At 48.1% G+C, this 21819-nt stretch overlaps 1 long non-coding RNA gene across 1 annotated transcript; it reads right to left on the bottom strand.

The window, feature by feature from the left end:
- Window positions 1–1084: 1084 nt before the first annotated feature.
- LOC121155950 lies at window positions 1085–21793 on the bottom strand. The gene is made up of 4 exons (XR_005883771.1): window positions 21629–21793; window positions 19055–19191; window positions 17910–18130; window positions 1085–1151 (listed from the first exon to the last, which is right to left on the bottom strand). It is a non-coding gene; the product is annotated as an uncharacterized LOC121155950 (long non-coding RNA).
- Window positions 21794–21819: the final 26 nt, after the last annotated feature.

Raw genomic sequence — 21819 nt, forward strand, 5'->3', positions numbered from 1 at the left:
CAAAGACAGACTACACTCAAGGGCAAGCTCCTGTTGCTGAGGAGCATGAGCGAGGGACAGAGGCACCTGGGGAGATAGGCAGGGACGAGCTAGGATCCTAGGAATATGTGTTTTATAAGAAGTTACTAGGAGATCTAGACCTGGTGCGGTAGCCTAGTGGCTAAAGTCCTCGCCTTGTAAACGCAGGGATCCCATTTGGGCACTGGTTCTGGTACTTCCCATCCAGCTCCCTGCTTGTGGCCTGGGAAAGCAGTCAAGGATGGCCTAAAGCCTTGGGACCCTGCACCTGCACGGAAGACCTGGAAGAGGTTCCTGCCTCCTAACTTTGGATTGGCGCAGCTCCAGCCATTGTGGTCTCTCTGTCTCTATTCTCTGTATATCTGATTTTCCAATAAAAATAAAATAAATCCTTTTTTAAAAAAGAAATTACTAGGATATTTCAGTATTTAGGGGAGAGATATGAGCTTTATTAAATTTTTTAGAGATCATTTTGACTGCTGGATAAGAACCAGCTTCAATAAGACTTGAAGTGGGGACGCTGACTACTTGGTAGGAAGCTATAGCAAAATACCTGGGGAGAAACAATGGCTTGGCCTAAAGTGGTAGTGATTGGTGGACACAGTGAGAAATTGGTTCAGACATATTTTTGAAGAAAAACATGGTGGACCTTGGCCCTTGACTGAGCCAGTTCCTCAGAGCAGTTCAGAAGTAAGGGCAGGCAATTGGCCTAACAGCTAAGATGCCTGTTTGAACACCCACTTACCAACCACATCAGAGTATCTGTTCTCTCTTTCTCTCCTCTCTCTCTGCCTTTGTGCCGCACTCCCTCCCTGCTTCTCAAATAAATAAACATGTTTTAAGTCCTCAAGCTAGCATAGCTCATAAGAGACAGAGCAAGGCCTCCAGCTCAACTCAACTATTCTATAAATATTTACTGAGCATCTGTGCTAGACACACAGAGGGAGGGGGACAATGCCATCCAGAAGTCATCCAGAAACTCCTGCCATGGGAAAGCAGGAAATGGCAGCACTTAAGGGCACAAGCTGAAGCCAGGTGGCCGGTGCCAGCCCAGCTCTGCTACTTACCAGCGCAGGGACCCTGGGTAGGTTACTTGATCTCGTTAGACCCCATGCCTCCATCTGGTCAAAGCGCTAAGTGAAGAAAGTCAAGCACAGAAAGATAAGTACTGTATGCTCTCACTTTAGGTAGAACCTGATAAAAGGCATTCTCATATAAGTAAAAGCACAATAGTCATTACTAGAGGCTGGGAAGGAAGAGGGGAGGCGGGATGGGAAAGGCAGATTAATGGCAGGTGAGTTAGATAGCAGCAAGAAGCACCAGGGCTCTATTGCAGTTAGGTGTCCATAACTAACGAGAGAAGGAAAATCATTACCTGTAAAGCTATGTGCATGCTATATCTCTCAATTTAAAAAAAAAAAAAACTCTAGACTATAACATTTTGAATGTGTTCACCATAAAAAAAATTATAAACGCTTAAGAAGATAGATATATTTACCCAAATCTGACATTACAAATCACCACATGGCACTGCACACATATGTCCAATTTATATGCCTGCTCATTTTTTAATAAAAGTCCACAAACATTTGATGCACTGGTTGAGACACCACTTGGCATGCCCATATCTCAAGCTGCGTGTCTGTATTTGCATTTTATCTCCTCTGCTAATTGCAGCTTCCTTCTCATGCTCACCCAAGGAGGGGGCAGGAGGAGGCTCAAACACCTGTGTCCATGCCATGCAAGTGAGAAAGCTAAGATGACTTCCTGTCTCCTGGCATCAACCTGGCCCAGCCTTGGCTAATGTGGGCATTGTTACAGTGACTGAGCAGATATGAGATCACACACTCTCTCTGTCTCTTCCTGCCTGTCAACTAAATAAAATTAAATTAAATAAGTAAAATGTAGCTTGAGAAAGGTGGAAATACCCATCACCACTCCTAACTCATTGCTTGCCAAGCAGATTAGATGAACAATTTATGCAAAAATTACTTGACAGAGAGAAAACATTTCATCCATGTTAGCAACCTGTGCTATTATTGTAGAGGTCAAGCTCTTAAGCGTGGAGCCATGGGCCTCTGTTTCCATTTCACAACAACACAGCGCAATGCGAATTTCTTCCTTCTGCAAAACTGAGTATGCAATGTTGATTTTCATGGCTGACAACTGACTCAAAGGACCCCAGAAGTTAGAAAAGTTGCCACATATTTGCATTCACCTAGGTACGAATATGCTGTGGACTAAAATAGTCCATGTACTTTGCAAAGAGATGACACAGCAGGGCAGGATCAAGGGTGATACCTGACTTTTTAAAAATTTTTTTTAATTCTTTTTAAGTTCTCTACAGCAAGGCCGTTCATTTCCTAGTCATAAAAGCATGTATGGAGTTATTTTTGCAGCGTTAGCTGGTAAAGGATTGTAAGCCCAAGGGAAATACAAAGGCACCCATGTCCTTTCCCTGGCTTTCATCTCAGGACGAGCCCCAAGCAAGGACAAAAGCACCAGCCACCGCCATTGTCCAGTGTAAGATCATTGGGATGATGACTCCGAAGTGGCTTTTGTCATCAAGCACTGGTGCCACAGCAAAGTGCCTGGTGGCCTCAGCAGTCGGCCCTGCTCTACAGAGAATCCTCCCCTCTACACAGGGGACAGCAAAGCCAGGCCTGCAGAGGTGACATCATGTTCTGACGCTGACCCACACTGGGCTGAGCTCATCTCAGTTCTATTAGCTGCCCAGCAGGAGCTCGGAGCAAACAGGCAGACCCAACACACTGTGCAATGAGAGGCCATTCAAGCTAAGCGTTCAGCCCCCTCACTGTTCCACCTGCACTACATCAGAACTCCTCAGCACCACAGTTTCATTGGCCTCAGCTCGCCCAGAGTGCTGCACTGAGCCAGGGGCACAGGAAATGAAGCAACTCCTGCCCTACCTCTGTTGCTCCTTTGGGTAAATCAAAGGACACCTCCTTTCCTTAACCAGGAGGTGGGCACCGAGCTGCAGTCAAGCTCCTAGAGGCTCCCATCTTGAGTTGGGGGTGGAGTGGGTTCCCCCTAGCCAAGCCAGTGCAGAAAGGAAGCCTGTCCCCTTGGAGGTCCGGTTCTGCATCTTTTCTCCACTTTCAAGGGCTCACCAATGGGTTTCAGTACGAAGGAAGCCAGAGTCCTGTTTCTGTTACACGTATCCGAAGAACCCAGATTTGTCCCTTATCTTTGGATACAAACTTAAATAAAATCAGCAATGACAATTAATATGCACTTGGATGTTGCTATGAATCAATCATTTCCACGCATGCCATCTCTTTTGTTCTTGGAGTGAACCAGCAGCTAATTTGCCCAGGGCAACACAAAACGACCAATATCCAGACTAGAGCTTTGAACTAGTTCTCTGGTACTCTGGACTCAAGCTCCATTGCCTGGAGGGGACCCTTGCTGGCATCACTTCCACTGCCCCAATCCACCAGTCTGCTGATGGCTTTCCACTTGTCTCTACTTGTGGTTGTGAGTAACTATTTTGTGCTTTCCTTGAAGGTAGAATAAATTGTTTCAGTCTCATCTTTCCTCAACCACGCCCCCATTAGGAATGCAAGAGTCAGGTGTCATGTAAGTTCTCAATACTAGAACTCTCACCAAAACTGGATTAACAGTAAATGGGCACATCGCAAGATGCAAAGCACAGACTCCACAAATACCCGCTGTGAACATCTGTCTGTCCATTTATCAATCTCCACCTCTATTTCTTTATCTCTCTGCCTTTCAAATAAATATACATATTCAAATTTGTTTATTAATTTTCACCTTGTTGGAAAGACAAAGAGATAAGCAATATGTACCTCCTGGCTCACTCCCTAAACGCAGTGCCCAGAACCCAGTAGATGTTCAGTAAATAATAGTTCAAGAAATCAGTGGAAACATCTACGTCTAAAAGGTACCATGGAGTTGTAGCTACATATTCAGCACACACATGCTGTATCAGAATGAGTTGTTCTCATGATTTTCTATTGGAGTCCCACCTCAGAATTCCCAGCACCAGGTTCACAAGGTTTGCAAGCAGAAATTACCTTTCTCACCTCTCAACAACATCCAATCAACACCTTACCCTTCTGGGTGTCATGGCAACAAGTCTTTTCTTTGTTAAGATTTATTTATTTTTACTAGAAAGGCAGATTTAGAGACAGGAAGATCTTCCGTGATTCACTCCCCAAACAGCCCAACAGCAGGAACAGAGCTGATCCAAAGTCAAGAGCCAGGAGTTTCCTCCAGGTCTTCCAAGCGGACGCAGGGTCCCAAGGCTTTGGGCCGTCCTCCACTGCTTTCCCAGGCCACAAGCAGGGAGCTGGATGGGAAGCAGGGCAGCCGGGATATGAACCGATGTCCATGTGGGATCCCTGCGTGTACAAGGCAAGGACTTAAGCCACTAGGCTACCGTGCCAGGTCCATGGCAAAAAGTTTTATCTGCACCTTTCTCCAGAAAACCAAAGTCAGCAGATAGGGCCAGGGAACTCAGAGTGTGAGTTCTCAGTAAGTACCAGTCTGCTTCTACGGTGGACAGTATTCTGTGGGGGCTGGGTGTTTATTCACGGCTCATAAAAAAGTGCTCCATGTGCCTGTCCATGCATTCAGCAAGCACTAATAAACGCTTCACAAGCACATGGCTGGCTGCCATTATGAAGTGCATTCCAGTGTTGTTGGCACCATGAGGGAAGTTCGTACTGGCTCCAGTGGGTTGTTTTATCAGGAGATGGGGATGTGGAATCAGAGAAAGATTAGAGAGCATGATGCTTGGAGAGAGCCTTGGGAAATGAATAAATGTCTCCCAAGATAGGAATGGAGAACGCATTCACGGAGCAGCTGGAAGATCCAAGTGATATTGCCACTGGCACTGGATGGGCAGGATGGGGCTGGGACAGTGGCAGTGGCGACAGGAGGCAGCTGGAGCCAGGCCGTGACAGAAGTCTGAGCGCAGACAGGGATGCCCCGGTGCAGTTCCCAAAAGTGCAGGCTTCCTTTAGGAAAGCCCTTAGGGTATAGGATTGAGGCCAGTGGGTTCTCATTTTAGAGATGGGAGACAGGGAATAGGCTGAAGAGCAACAAATCTGGAAGCCAGGACCTGGCCTGGTGCAAAGGTGTCCCTCCAACCCTGAGACGAGGAGAGGCAGCCCCAGGTAGCAGCTGCAGGAAGCAGAGATACCGCTGTCCTTGCACAGCACCAGCAGAGCCTGGGGGACCAGCATCAATGCCATGTGCACTTTGTTAGCACTTGAAGGAGACTGCTGTCCCTGCCCCTCTTCCCAGTAACCATCCAGTTTCTTCTTTTCCTTCCCTCCCATCTCCCACTCAAGCCTCCACTCACTGCCCAGTCTTTCTCCCTTCTGCTCCATCCTCTCATCTCTTTCTGGTTGCTCCAGATTTGCCACATCTCAGGAGTCTTGGAATCCTTTGGGCACTGAAGAAGAATTGAGAAAAAATAGTGCTGGGAGAAGAATCTTGGTGCTGTTTCAAGGGAATCATAAGGTCACTGGTCCAAGGTCACATAGAACATAGCAGAATTCAGGGTCAAAGCAGCCAAGCTTAGCCCATGATCTTAACCCTGAGCCGTTGGACTGATCATAATAAATGAATTGTCAGGAGGAACAGGGAATGGAGAAAGCATTGCAAGAGGAGATTCTCAAGCAGGCTGAGTTCAAGAGCTTTCCAAAGGCTGCGTGGGCTGGAAGGCATCCGTGTGGCTGAAGGACCAGCCATGGCACTGTGGCCAAATGATCACAGTGGCAGATTCTCGTCTTCCTCCTCCACCTGCTCTCAGCGGCTCTGGTCTAGTCTCCCGTGAACAGCACAGGCGATGCTCATGCCTGCATCAGATTTCTTTTACAGATGGAGCTCCAGAGCTGTTGTGTTGGCTGTTACACAGATGATACAGAGTTCCCCTCCCAAGTAATCCTTCCGGCTTGGCAACCCACTGGAACAAGATTCTGGTACATTCGGGTGACGTGGCAGGGCTCCAGCCATAGAGTGGCATAGTCCAGGGCACTCTATGGCTGCAGTGCCAAGCTCCTCGGTCAGGGCAGCAGCCAGGACTCTTGTCTGAGGGGCTGAGCCTGTCACAATCCCCGGTGTCACTGACGGTCCCTTCCTCTTCCTGTTTCTGCTTCTGATCTCTTCTGTTAAGCGGAGGGAGAGATTGGAAACAGCCACGTTTGGGGGTCTGGGTTTGTGTTTTATTTTTTTAATTTATTTTCATCTATTTGGAAGGCAGGGAAACAGGGAGACCTTTCATCCAGTGGCACGTTCCCAGTATCTGCAGCAGCCGGCATCAGGTCAGATTGAAGCTAAGAGCCCAGAGTTCAGTCTAGATCTGCCATGTGGGTGGCAGGGACCCAACACCCGAATCATCTCCTGCTGCCTCTCAGTGCACATTCTAGCAGGAAGCTGGATCTGAAGCGCAGGAACACCAGACCCTCAGCAGAATCAGGCATCACAGGCAGTGACTTCACCACCGTACCAAACACCAGCCCCCTGTGTTTGCATTGTCACTCTTCCTGGCATGATTTGTTCTCACTTGGCACACTCTCCACTGTACATCTTAAGGTCATAGAAAAGTTATGAGCTTTGGAATTCAGGCCCAGTTAGATTCCAGCCTCAGGTATCCCAGCCTGACTTATGATATGACCCTGGAGAGGAAGGCATTGCAGCCTCCTCTAGGTTCCAGCTTGCTCATGTGCACAATGCAACAGAGTAATATGTAGGGCTCATGTGAGGTTTAACCATAACCCCGGGTAGCATCTGACACACAGTAGGTACTTCATAAATACACATTGTGGTCCGTATCTTTTCCTTGGTGGCAAAATCCATTCTAAATCTTTCTCTTCCCCATAAAGCCAAGCAGAGAGCTTTGTGGGAATTGGATGGCCCACACATACTGGCAGGTGAAGGAAATAAGTGAGTCAAAGACTGAATGAATGAGAAGCGGTGATGCTGTCTTCAACACTCATTCACGGGGGCCACTGGTTCAAGCATCAACCTCTATTCTCCCAGATTCTCCGAGCACGTGAACGTGTGTCCATGGGGTCCATCGGCACCCACAAGCCCCTCCTGGTTCTCTCGAACTCTGTAGAGACATCCTTGCCCTAGCCTCAGCCACAAGGCCCAAGACCACTCACACTGCAGAGATGTCACACTCCAAAACTGGATGAAGATAGTCCATCCCAGACCTACACAGATCTCCGACCTGAGACCTGAACACCGCACGTCTCCCTGCAAGGTTCCAGTAGGAATGGCTTCCAAAAAAAAAAAAAAAAAGCTCAGTATATTCACTCATTTTGGTTCTGAAAAGATCCCCAAGTTTTCCAGCCCCACCCCTCAATCCTGCTAGTCAGGATTGTTAGCACAAAATCATCAACAAGACGCCCGATGTTTAAATTATTTTCACATCCAGGTTCCCAGATATCATCTCCTTACCCTTTCCCTATCACCTCCCCTTCCTCCCAGTTTTCACAAAACACCATTTGTGAAACACCAGTCTCCCACCGCTGGCACCAAGCCACCAAGTAATTGCGCAATTAGAACTTAATTGCTGGATTTGATTCTGATTATTTTTTCTTTACATCTCAGTTGTTCACAATGTGCCATTCTTGCCTTAGAATGTCTGATGAGTTCCTTGTGTCTGCCACAAGAAGGGGTGGGCTTGGCACTGGGGGAGACAGCCCCTGGGTGGGGTTTTTCATCTCCTGCAGGGTTTACAAAGCTAGCATGCCCTGAGGCAGCTGCAAGCCAGCTCAGGAGGGAGACTGCACCTCCAGTTTTGTTGGCACAGGATTTTTCCCTGGAATTCGACACATTCAGTGACTCCAACCTTGGTGAATTCATGCCCTACTGTGGCATTAGCTGGCATTGCCTGCAGACATAATATGTGCCATCAGGCATGTGACATCCGAACCAACTCACCACTAGGGGGCAGCTCTTCATCTTTTCACACATGAGAAAACCAAGATTTGGAGGGGTTCAGCAGCTAAGCCAAGGTCACACAGCTGTCCCTTATCGGAGCTGGAACAATGGCAGTAGATAGCTTTGTTTCTCTCTGTTTTCACTCTCATTTTAACTGCCTCACCCAGGTATCACAGATGAACCTAAAACTCGCCCATTGTAGGGATACAATGCTGTGACTTTGAGGAAATGTGTAGGTTTCCCAGGTATAATTTCCCTCTGCCATTCTAACATCCAGGCACTGGCTGGTCTGTTGTCTGACCATGAATTTGCCATTTCCAACCATCCTTCGTGGAAGGAATTACACAGCAGTGCTTGTGTTTCTGCCTCCAACACCCTACCCTTGGCATTGTATTTTTTATAATTATCTATGTCATAACGCCTTTTGATAATTCATTTATTTCTCAGTCTGAATAGTATCCCATTGAAAGGGTAGATAACATTTGCTTACCCATTTTCCAGCTAATGGGCATCTGGGTTGTTTCAGTGTGTGAACAGAGGCCTCCTTGCCACCTTCCTCTCCCTAGCAGGCCGAGAGCACTGTGGCACTCCAGCAAAGCTGGTAATGGGAGTCCACTTGGAAATGAAAGACTGGGCTTCCTCCTCACCTCTCGAGCTTATGAGCAGTGAGGCTCCTGCCAGCCCCCACACCCCCACTCAGTGCCACCGTTCCAAGCCTCACTCAGACTCTCTGTGGCAGCTGCGGCCGACTCTTCCCCACCAGGCCCTAGGAGAGCAGGACTGCTTTCTAGTGCCACAGCTGCCCATCTTTCTAGGCTCTTCTGAGCAGTGACAGTGGACAGAGGGTGCCACACTCCTGGCTCAGAGACCCAGACAGGTCCTACTTTCAACACACACCATTGATGGACCCCTCTCCAAGCTCAAAGAATGTGTGTGAACACAAACTAATGCACCTTGGAAAGCAGCAACAGATGGCCCAACTCCTTGAATCCTTGAGCCACACGGAAGGCCTAGATAGAACTGCAGTCTCGTGTTCTCTCTCTCTCTCCCTCTCCCCATAACTCTGCCTTTCTTGAGAGAAACAAGAAGCGAGAGAAAAGAAACAGTTCTGGAGAATGTAATAAATAATAAAGTTCACATGAGGTCATCCTCCACAGAGAGGAGTCCCCTCCCACTGATTCGTGCCCTGACAGAAGGGAACTCTGAACACAGACATGGAGAAAAGAGCATCCTATAACAAGAGGCAGGACTCAGAATGGCACAGCTGGGAGCCAAGGAGCCCCAAGGATCTCTGGAATCTCAGAGGCTAGAAGAAATGAGAAAGCTTTCCTGGCCCTACCTGTACTTCCGTCAGGCATCCAGCCTCCAAACCTGGCAGACAATGAGTGTTGTTTTAAACACCCGGTTCATGGGTCACAGCAATCCTGGGGTCCCGGTAATCGTGCTGCTGACCTTGACAAATACACTTCCTTGACCCCTGCCACAGGCCCCTGCCCCGATCACACTGCCACCAGCATAGCCCACTCTTTTTTTCCTGCCCAACATTACAACTGAGAAACCACGGATGACATGACAAAGGCAAGGCATCCCGGGGTTCCTCCGGGCAGATGCTGAGCAGCATGGTGGCTGGCACCAGGGGGCACAGTGCTAGGGGTGTGCATTCGAGCTGGGACCTCTCTTGTTGGCTGCTGCTGTTTATTTGCAAAGTAGAGAAAAAAGAAAGCTGCAATGATTCAGCACAGGTTCCTGCATGGTGCTGAGGACTCAAGCCCTGATGAAAACGCAAATGAAAAATCACCTCTGACGTCCCCAGAGCCACCCCAAATGAGAGCTTGCAGGATTAAGGCTTAGGCTGCTCCCCCAGGCTCTGTGCAGCCTCACTGCTTCTGCTCGTCCCCTCGCTGCACACGCCTGTCCCCTCCCGTGTTTGCCATTTCATCCCTGTTTCTTTCCATCCCCAGATCCAGCCTTGACCCCAAAGCCTCCCCCACCATGAAGCTTTCCAGGATCAGCTTCAACCAGGGTGGCGCACAGGCCTGTGACCTGTGCTGTCACACAGACACTGTACTCAGAAGGAACCCCTGTTTGGTTTCACGTTCTGTTGTGACCATCTTGAAATTCTTAATGTATTTGTTTTGTTTTAAAAAGATATATTTATTTGAAAGGCATAAAGAGAGAGAGCTTCCGACTCTGATTCACTCCCCAAAGGGCCAGGTCAAAGTCAAGAGCTTCTTTCAGATCTTCCAGGCCTGGAATTGGTGGCATTACCTCTCACTGATCTCCCAAGCCATTGGCAGCTGGGACACAAATCAATGACCATGTCAGACGCCAGGGCCACAGGTGTCGTCTTTACCTGGTGTACCATGGCACTGGTCCCTAATTAGTCCTGAGTGGCCTCAAATTTTCAGCTTGCACTCTGTTGATTTCCACAGATCTGCCCCTCCCCCATCAATACTAATCTGATGGGTTCTAAAGTAAAGACCAAAATTCCCAAGCTGGCCTGTAGGTCACCGATGTGGTCTGCCCTTGTGCCCTGCTCCTCGCTTCATCTCACTCGGACTCCCTCCAGTTAGTCTCCTGTACTTTCTTTCCACAAGCCTTGGCACCACATGCCCTTCCCCGAGTAACACCTGTGCGTATTCTCAGGTCTCAGTGCCAACACCACGGCCTTCAAGAACAGGCCTGCACTGCCCTGAACCCTCCACATCCTACCCCACCCTAGCACCATCCCCACCCTGTAAGTGGTGTCCCTCCTTGGTAGGTTGGTACTGACTTCCCCCGTCAGACTGTGGGCCCTGTTAGTGCTGGGAGCTGTGCTTTTGCTGCCTGATGTATGTTCAACTCCCAGCCCTGTGCCTGGAACAAAGACAAGACCCTGGTTCACAGATGAACTTGAGAACAGTATGGATTCCTAATGAGACCAGCGTCAGCCCCCCAGGGCAATTGACCACCATCGGAAATCAATGACCACTCACAAGGGTCAATGTCCTACCTGGGCCCTGTCCACCCAGATGCCTCTGATGGACTCTTCCCTCGGTGAGGCTTGTCTCTCTCTGCACTCTGTGGGATGTGCAGAAGCTGCAGTGCACCCCCAAGCCTGCCCACAGGCTTCAATAAAGAGACAGGAGGCTCACGGGGACTTGGAGGTTGACATCCTCAGACTCAGATCAGTACCCCCACAGCCCCAGGAGTCCCTGCTCACAAGCACGCGTGTCCACGCCCACAGCGCCCTTCCTCAGAACCTGCTCCACCTACTTCATGCCGTGCAGTTGCATTCCCAGTGGGGCTTCCTCTTAAAGGTCCGCCCAGGAATTCTCCCTCACTCACTAAAGCAGTAAAAGAGACAACACAAAAAGCATTTTCAGATGCAGCCAGATGTACAGGATGTGTGGGAGCCAGTCAACTGTGCTGGATGCCAACAGAGGTGAGGAGGACTAGACTCGCCTCCATAGGTGCACAGAGCAAACAAACTCACATGGGAGTGTGGATAACTGGCTCTCTGCATAGGTCTCCATATCTATGCCCCCCACCATGTCCACGGCTCCTGATTCAGTGGACAGGACGCCCAGACATATGGGGGCAAGGGGTCACAACAGGGATCACCGGTGTGAATCAGCTGAAGAGCCGAGAACAGTAGAGGATGGCATTAGGCTCATTGTGGCCCTACTCTCAACAGGTACAATCAGAAGCAGTGTGGAGAGGTTCCAAGTCACTGCAAGGGAGGAATGACAGGGCCAACCTCCTGGATTATGAATTTGACACTACAAGTGGTAGCCCTGCCCAGGCCAGGCAAACACTCAAAGAAGTTCTTACAGAATTGAATAGAGATATTGGTTCCACTGGAGTTCTATGATTTTAATAAATAGAACACAAGCATGCTGATTTCCTAGAAGTTCTGCTAATTCTGCTTATATCCTACTATATTGTTAAATATTAAGTCACCATTCATAAGAATTTCTTTATATCAGGAATCAACATATATGCTTTATAAGAGCCATCTCATTTAAATTTGATCATACCTTCACAAGGCTTATTAACCTTCAACAAGGGAAACCAAGCTTTAAAGAGAATGTTAATGAGACTATCTACCTCAAACTAGCTTAGCAGCTGGTTCAAAGGCTCACCTAGCTAATCTGCTACCTGCCAGCACAAGCATCCCATATGGGCACTGATTCATGTCCCAGCTGCTCCACTTCCTACCAGCTCCCTGTTTGTGGCCTGGGAAAGCAGCAAAAGATGGCCCAAGTCCTTGGGATCCTACACATACTTAGGAGACTCAAAGAGACTGCTGGCTGCTGGCTTTGGCTTGGCTCAGCTCTGGCTTTTATAGCCATTTGGGGAGTGAAGTGGCAGGTGGAAGATCTTTCTCCATCTTTCCTCTCTGTAAAATCTGCCTTTCTGATAAAAATAAGCTAAGTCATTTTAGGGGAAAAAAAACTGGCTTAAAAGAAAAAATGTTTTATTGGGTTATATTACTGAGAAGACAAGAGAAGAGGGCTTCTGTCTACATGAGGCCCACCACACCTTAAGCAATACTTTAGCTACCTGCTAATGCACCCTGGCTTTCTCTGTGTGTTGGCAGAATCTTCAACGCCCCCGTGCACTGAGCCAAAAATGGCCAAAGAAGCTCCTCATCACAAATTTTCACTGCTTCCTGTTTTCCTAAGAAAAAAAGCCACAGTTTTTGCCAGAAGTCCCAGCCGTGGTCTCTTCGCGTCTCATTGGACCACGCTGTGGGTATGCTAAGGATCCTGACACAGGGCAGTTTATCTGGGTCTGGTCTGAATGCCATGACAAATGCTGCTAAACAGGAAAGGCAGAGGGAGATTAGACAAAGCCAGACGAGGAGGAGGCAGTGTGAGCATGGGAAGCGGAGGCTGGAGTGACGCAATTGCAAATCAAAGAGTTGTTGCCCAGCAGAAACTGGGAGAGATGAGAGAGATTTTTCTCCCAGACAACATGGAATTCTGGCAGCACCCGGGTTTTGACCAAGTGATACTGTGACCTGCAGAGCTGTGAAAGAACGTATTTCTGCTGCTCTTGGTCATACCTTTATTTGAGGCACAGAGATCTTCCATCCATTGGTTCACTTCCTTAGATGCCTGAAACAGGTTGAAACCAGAAGCTCCAAACCCTTTAGTGGGCAGCAACCCAAGTGTTGAGGTCATCATCTGCTGCCTCCCAGGGTGCACAGGAGCAGGAAGTTCAATGAAACAGAGCAGGAACTCCAGCCAAGGCGTCCTATGCAGGCACCCTAAGCACCACCTTAACCACAGCTCCAAACACCCTCCCTATATTGCTCCATATCGTCCTCATCCATTACAGCCGCAATAGGAAACTAATACATATCTAGTATACACAGGCTTGGGCACCAAGGCACTGCAGGGCTTTCTCGCGTTAGCTTACAAGCTCAGCATGGGTCCATGGATGGGACGAGTCTTCCTTGAAGCCATTTATACACCGGGAGTAAACATTAAATTTATTCAGAAGTACAAACCCAGTTCAACTTGCCCTTGCTCAGATTCACAGAATTCTCCAACCACTCCAACACTGCTTCTCAAGGGAGGACAGTCGGAGTGGGAAGAGACAGCAGTCTCAGCAGACCGCATGCAGTATGAGTCTTTTTGCAGATTTTACAAAAATGTATAACCACTTGAGGATCATGCTAGGATTCCTCCCAGAACTCTGCAAGCAGCCTCTGCAAGGCACCTCCACCAGTGGAGTTCTAACAGGGTCCCTCCCTATCGCCAGGAAACCAGATAACAAAAGGAAAGGATTAGAAATAGAGAACCAGGGCCCGGCAGCACGGCCTAGTGGCTAAGGTCCTCGCCTTGGATGCACCACAATCCCACATGGGCACCGGTTCTATCCCGGCAGCCCCACTTCCCATCCAGCTCCCTGCTTGTGGCCTGGGAAAGCAATTGAGGACAGCCCAGAGCTTTGGGACCCTGCGTGGGAGACCCAGAAGAGGTTCCTGGTTCCCGGCTTCGGATCGGCGGTGCAGCACTGGCCATTGCGCTCACTTGGGGAGTGAATCATCGGAAGGAAGATCTTCCACTCTGTTTCTCCTCCTCTCTGTATATCTGACTTTGTAATAAAAGTAAATAAATCTTTTTTTAAAAAAGAAAGAAAAGAAATAGAGAACCAGAAAGGAGACTTATTAACGCAGGTGAGAAACAGGCTGAACCCAGCCAGGTTGCAGAGCAGCCAGGAAGTATGTTCTGGCCAGGTGTCCTTCGAGGATGGAACTAACAAGAGTTCTTGATGAGTTGGCTGTGGGCTGCTGTGAGGCGGGAGGAGGAGTCAAGGTGGCACACACTTTGGGTGTGAACAGTTGGCGGGATGGGGCTGCTCTGCAAGCACTCCCCCAGTCGGAGGCCCTGAGAGTCCGTGCCACAGCAAGAGACTGAACCGTCTTCATATTCCCTTCTTTTTCTTCTTTCTTGGCCATTGCTTCTCTTGTTGGCATGTCTTCTCCCTGCTTCTGCTTCTCAAAGGAAACGCTTTTCCCCGCTCCCCCGTGGCTTTTCTCACCTCATCTCAGTTCCTGTCCATGCCTGCCTTGGCTTTGTGCGGCCTTTCAGTGCCCAGTTTGGGATGCAAGAGGTTCCCAGTCTAGCTGGGGATGGTGTAGAGGGACTCCCACACTGAGCCCAGGAAGCTAATGACGTGCCTGAGCCCCGCCTCCACAGCCCCCCACACTCCCCTTACTTCCTGCCTCTGACAGTCGGCTCCTCCCACGGACTGCAGGAGAGAGAAAAGGGAGGGAAGACTTGGGAGATTCAAATGGCAAAAGCTGCACGCCCTCACCCCAACACGGCCTGGGTGTGGGAGTCACATTCCAGTGCAGGTGCTGTGTGTTGGAGAGGAGGTCTTGCAGACCTGGTGTCACTGTCAGTTCCAGAGCCTAAGTCACGTTCTCTGTTGAAAGCGCCAGCATGTGTCCTGGACAGACTGAAAGCATCTACTTCGTACAGAACAATAGTCACAATCTTGACAGTGATAGCTACCACCTGTGCAGGTGGGTGAACCAAGGCGAAGGCTGTCTAAGGTCACCAGGAGAACCTCTGAATTCTGCTCCTTTCCACTCAGCTGCTCTTCTGCCAGAAACACCCCTCCTCCAGCTCTCCTGCAGCCAAGTCCTTTCCCATCTCCTCATCTTTCACAGCTCAGCTTAAATGTCACCTCCTCCTAGAAGCTTTTCTGACCATCTTTTTGGTAGCTCCCCCACCATTCCTCTCTAACTCACTCTGTTCACTTCTCAAAATTTCACATGTTCTGTATTGTTGCTTTTCTCCTTGCTTAGAGGATGTCTGCCCCACTGGGTCTCCTCGGATGACTCACTCTCACTTCTGGAATCCAGCCTAGCAAAGGGCAAAGCCCTGACTGGCTCCTCAGTTAATTCCTCGGTCCAGGCATCATGTATCTTCTACTGCATCCTTGCCCACTGCATTGGTGCCATTCTTATGCACATCATTGGCCGTGCTGGGAAGATCAGAAACCCCACGGTGGAGCAGACACCAGCTGTCCCTGAGCGCCAGGTGACCTGAGCAGCCACAGTGAACAGAATAATCTCTATAGAATTGGTGTGAATCACATTTCCCTGAAAACAAATCACAGACAGTGTGTGTCTGCAAAGAAAACTATTATTTGGAGTTTAATTACTGTCCCCTCAAAATCACAAAGTACAAAGAAGAAACATGCAACAGAGCAAACCTCAGCACATACTGCCACTGGTTCAATCTTGAACTCAATTCTCATCTTAGTCCTTCAACACTAAAGATTGATGTGTACCCGCAAGGTACAACTACCGAGCACAGCCAGGAACACAGGTTCTCACCAGAGGACAGCAAAGGAGGCTGATGAGCACTGGGGAAGACCCCGAGGGAGCGGACCTGGAACTGAGAAGTGAGTAGGAGTTGGAGAGAACGTACCTCTGACTGGCAGGAGAACAGAAAGCCACAGCGCACGGAGAGAGAGCCAGTACAACCAAATAAAGGGTGAACACAAGTTTCAAATAAAAATTCACCAAATTCACCTTCAGAACTGGACCAGCAAAACAGCAAAATGGTTTTGTACCACATGGCACACTCAGCCACCGTCTGCACCCTGAATATTCCCCCAGTGACCAGGCTCTGCCACCAAAGCTCCCAGCAGCTGGGGAATCAACCTCATCCGCCCAACAAATGCTTGCTTCCATCCCTGGAGGAGTGGATATACTGCAAGGGGTTGGGCAGAGGGCTGCAGCGCCTTGGAGGCCAAGGTGGGGAGGAGATCTTTTTGAGGAGCAGAGGAAATATAGGGGGGCAGGATTCCCTTGAAGAAGCAGTGTTGGGGGCAGCATGAGGAATGCATCTAGAGAAGCCTGCACCTTCAGTTGCTCAGAGAGAAGGGGACTTGGAGTTTGCACCAGAAACAGGGATAAGGGGCTAACTCCAGAGGAACTCAGGGGGCAGCATTCAGGGGACAAGCAGCAAGGACACAGGAATGCCAAGAATGACACTGGCAGTGTGAATCCCAGCATTCCCAGGGAAAGGGAAGGAAGGGACACTGGGGACCAACTCTGAGGACATCAACATGGAAGCTGCATTTTTCTCCTGGTGAGCAAATCAGTAGTTCAAAGCTAGAGAGACAGCCGGGTTACGTGGCTCCACTGGATGCTCTCAGTATAGTTCTGAAGCTTTATTAACTATAGATTGGATGAAACTTCTGGAGGTATACTTGTCAAGTAGAAGCTTTTGCATTCATGGTATGTTCTAGAAGCTGTTCTTGTCCTATAGGGTAGCAACAGTCATAGGTGCAATGTTATTTAATCTAGTTAATTTAAATGTAAATACCTTCATATGGCTACTATTAGACAATATGGTTCCATGCTGTATTGGCGATTTACAACAAATCTGGAGGAAATAGACTAGCCCAGTGCTCTACAACCTCCCCTAATCCAGGCTGGAGGAATTCTGAAGGACCAAAATAGTAAACAGCTTCTTCAACAAATAAATTCCAAGGATTAAAATGGATAAATGGGCCTGGTGCGATAACCTAGTGGCTAAATCATTGCCTTGCAACTGCTGGGATCCCATATGGACACCAGTTTTTTGTTTCAGTTGCTCCAAACTCCATCCAGCTCTCTGCTTGTGGCCTGGGAAAGCAGTGAAGGATGGCTCAAAGCCCTGTGACCCTGCTCCTGTGTGGGAGACTCAGCTCCTAGCTCCTGGCTTCAGATTGGCTCAGCTCCAGCAGTTGCAGCCACTTGGGGAGTGAACCAGCCAACAGAAGATCTTTCTCTGTGTCTCTCCTTCTCTCTGTAAATCTGTCTTTCCAGTAAGAATTAATAAATCTTGAAAAAGAGAGAGAGAGACATAGTGGGGAAACTATAAATTAAGGGATAATTAAAAGACATATTCAGTCAATCACAATGTGTGGATCTCCTATATCCTTATGCAAACAGCAGGAACCCAAAAAGAAACTATTGCAAAGTGCTACTTACTGCACAAATAACAACGTGAGTACCACCCATGTAACTGATGGTATTAAAAGCTGATGCAATTTGATTGTTTCTTGAAAGTTCTTATTTTTCATTGGAAAATATTAGCAAACGATATTATACAATGCCTGTTGTTTTCTTCAAATGTTAAAGGAGGCAGAAGCAAAAGGCATAAGGGACAGCAAGATTATCTATGGCTGCAAGACCAGAATTGGATTAACTTAGGTTCCAAAACCACACTGACTCCTACTGATATCAGAACCTTCTCTGGATGAGAAGTTTAAAATTAAATTCAACAGAATTAAGTGACCTTAGAGGTAACTGCTGCCTTGCCAGACCACTGTGTCCTCCAGCGTGACTTCCCTCGCCCTGCCTCCAGCAGGTGTACACCAAGAACAGCTCTGCTATCCAATAAGAATAAGGGAAGCAACATACAGCAGAAGGAGGGATGCTTTTTTATTCGTACCTGTAAGACATCAGTCTCTGGAGAATAGTCGTTCCTCGCTGTTTCCAAACTTGCTGTGCTGGTGCCTGCAGTTGCTCTAACTTGGCTAGAAGACATCTTTGATGTCCAGTTTCAGCTCTCCATCTTCCCCACCCTCGGCTCTGGAATTGGTTGACTGAGGCATTTTCATTTTTTCAGGCAGTGCGGTGCTGGCCCTGGGCTCTTGCATGAGCGCTCCGTGTCTTTATCAGCCAAGGAAAAGGGGCAGGTGCAAAGGGAGAGGGGCAGAAGGAAAATGCAAACATGAAATGAAACAAAGTCAATCAAATGAGTTAGAAAACTGAGATCCCACCCCATGCAATGAATGAAGAACAACCGTGAGAGGCTGACGCCCTGTCTCTGCAGTGATCCCTGGACTACATGTCTGCAGATCCTAGAAAGGATACAGACAACTGTCCTTCTCTCTCCCTTGGCAGAGGGTTCTCAAGGAAGGTAAGTGTTCTCATCCACTTCCCATCGCCAATAGCACTAACAGCTCTGCCACCAACTGGGGAAGTTATAAAGGAAAAGAGGTTTGTTTTGGCTCATAGTTCCAGCCCTTGGGCAAGGGACTGTGTCTGTGATGGCTTTGCCAGCAGAGTTCTGAGGAAGCACAAGGAATCACATGGCAAGAGACGGGAAACCTGGCTAAACTGCCATTTGCGATAACCCATTCATCCAGTCATGAGAACCCCTTGAAGTTTCCATTTTGGGCCGGCGCTGTGACATAGCAAGTAAGGCCATCACCTATAGCATTGCCATCCCATATGGGCACTGGTTCAAGTCCCAGCTGCCCCATTTCAGATCCAGCTTCCTGCTAATGTGCTTGGAAAAGCACCACAGGATAGCCTAGGTCCTTGAGCCCACAAGGTTGACTCAAGAAACTCTTGGTTCCCGGCCCCTGGCTTCAGACAGGCCCAGCTCTGGCCACTGCAGCATCTGGGGAGTTTCACCTAATCCTTCATTTCAAACAAATATATAAATCTTTAAAACTAAAGAAGGTTTCCACATCCTATTGTCTTAAAATGGCATCAAACTTCAGCAGGAGTTTCAGAAGGGACAAATCATCAGTCTACGCCATGGTGTTCTCTGGTCTGTGCACGATTCAGAGCAGATAGATCACTTACCAGGTCACTGTGTCAGAAAAGCTACCTAAGGTGCTGAGTGCAGGGCAGACGCCTGCCTGGGAACCACCTGTTCTCACCTCACCACCAATGCGTCTTGGTCTTGAGCAGATTGCAATGCAGCTGGTCAAATCCAATCCCTGGAACACAAAGCGGTTTTTGCATGTTCGGAAGATTTGCTAAATATTAATTTAACTGATTTAAAGATACGCATGCCTACAAATATCTATGTTTGTACATATGTAAATATGTTTATGCCAAAATTGCTGCCAAAACAGCATATGGAAAGCTGTGTAATATGCAGAAGAACATAAAACAAGAGATGCTCCACTGTTAAAGTCATTCGTCCAATTAATCTTGGAAAATAACCCACCCACATCGGAAGAGGATGTTGTCTGTACTTTGGTCTGTGGTCATCAGGTACTATGTGCCACGTCATCTCCCATTTGCTTCCTGTATCTCCGATTATACTTTTCACATCTTTGTGAATCTCTTTTTTTTTTTTAATTGTATGATACAGATCCTATAGGCTCTGGAATTTCCCCCATGGCTCCACTCAAGTCCCCTTCTTCCACTAATTTCCCCCATATTATTGCAGTAATATAGTCCTTCCTTAACAGTTATATGTCCATCATTCTGCTATTTAACTGTATCCTGACATTGAAGGTATGGACAAAGGCAGAGAGTCCAACATTCTATTGTCAAGATGTTTAACAGTTCCATTGGGAGTCCATCTTTGATTTGGAAGTAAAGATGCATATCATATTGTATCTTCACATCTCAGTACGATAGTCTATTACACCACTCCTCTAGATGACTGCATGTATGTGCATGGTTACCTCTATATCTACTGAGCTTGTATTTTGCATAAAGGTTGCATTATGTCAAAGAGAACATATATCATTTGTTGTTTGGGGATTGGCTTGTTTCACTGAGCATAATGGTCTCCTGTTGGGACCATCTAGTTGCAAATGGTATAATTTCACTCTTTTTAGTGGCTGAGTAGTATTCCGTGGAATAGACACGCCACAGTTTCTTTATTCACCCTTCTTTTGGAGTGTTTCCATGTCTTTGCTATTGTAGATTGTCTGCTGTGATTTAGGAGCCTAGGTCACTTTCTCATATGCAGATTTCACTTCTTTTGTATATATTCTCAGAAGTGGGATAGCTAGGTCATACAGCAGAGATTATCTGCCCACTTTTCCAGTGGCTTCTCCAATGTTCGTCAGACCCCTAGCTGCCCTAATCTTCTGACCTCCTCAGCATGTTCAGCCACTTGTGTCTGCTTGCAGACCACCTGTGCATCTGTTCATCTCCAGTACACATTACAGATCCTGACCATCGCTGACCATGCAGCTGCTCACAGTCACCTCCTCATGTGCAAGCCTCCTGTGTCCTGCACACTTTCTTCTCTGGGGAGATCTGCTTCCATGGAGCTCCTGACTCCTTGTGGTTTTTCCATAACTTCTCGTTTCCAGGATTCCCTGGTACTTTAAGACAGCTCAAGTTCTGCTACTTCCCAGGTGTCCAACTGGCTCACAGCAAACTCATGCATGCTTGATCCCCTGAAGGCTGCTCTACTCCTCTACTCACATAAGTGGAAGGATCAGATGGGTCAGTCTGTTCCATTAGCAGGTTTGCTGCCTGGTCACCCTCCCAGCTCTGTGAATAGGGAGCAGTGAGCAAGGCTCAGCCTTCGGCTTCGGAGGATGTTTACCCTTCCCAGTGTGCACTCTTTTAAGGTCCACACATCAGTTCCCTGACAATAGGAAAGTTCTCAGTTCCCTATCCAACAGGTAGGTTATCACGCCCTAGGAGGAGTTAATAATCCACAGGCAAGTCTCATTCCAGAGTCCCCAGTATTCATGTATCCGTCCCAAGGCTCTTGCCTTCTTCACCCCGTGCGCTGTACTTGGAGCCTTCTGGGGAGCCCATTCTCCACTCGTCACAGGAGCTCCTGTCCTCCCACTTATCACCTTCATTCTGTTTAGCCATGGAAGTGAGATGTGATTGCCAGCCAAGAACAGAAAACAGAAAAGTCAAAGCCCTCCGCTTCAATAGTATCTACTCAGCATTAGCATTAATAAACGTTACGCTTTCAGTATGCAGCAATACAGAATTTGGAAGGGAAATGCCAAACGGTAGGAAAGAGTGAAACCTGAAGAGGGAAAGCCTCCTTCTCTCCCCACCACCTCTTTCTGATCTCACTTCTTCAACGTCACTTCAGGCAAAGGTCTCTTACAGTCCTTCCTCATGCTCCGGGCACACTTACACGCCAGTGTCATGACTGTAAATACACACACGTGTGCTCCCCGCAGATGAGATCCTACCTGTGCTGCTTTGTTTTTTTAACTTAATAGATTTTGGTGCCTTCCATGCGAGCACAAATGGATCCTGCCTTATTTACAGAGGCTACATCATCCGATGAGTGTCAACACACCCCACGGTGTTCAACCTGTCCCTGTGATGGCTGTCTAGGCAGTAAAACCCCATGTTGACCATTTCAGTTGTGATCGTTGCTTTCTGAAGTCAAGTTGTTGAGGCTTTAGCACCAGGTGCTACCAGGATAGTCTGTACATTTGGTGTACATTGATGGTCAATCAACTTGAACTAAAACAGATTTTCCCTTGGTGAGCGGGATGACCCCATTCAATCCGCAGAAGGACTGCACAGCAAAAACTGCTCCCAGGAAAGAAGTGCTGTCTAAAGACTGTACTCGCAACTCCGCCACAGCTTGCTCATGACAAACTGCCTCAGTATGTCAGAGA

This window comes from Ochotona curzoniae, unplaced genomic scaffold (genome assembly GCF_017591425.1).
Source record: "Ochotona curzoniae isolate NIBS_2020 unplaced genomic scaffold, NIBS_Ocur_1.0 contig_3190, whole genome shotgun sequence".
Taxonomy (NCBI): domain Eukaryota; kingdom Metazoa; phylum Chordata; class Mammalia; order Lagomorpha; family Ochotonidae; genus Ochotona; species Ochotona curzoniae.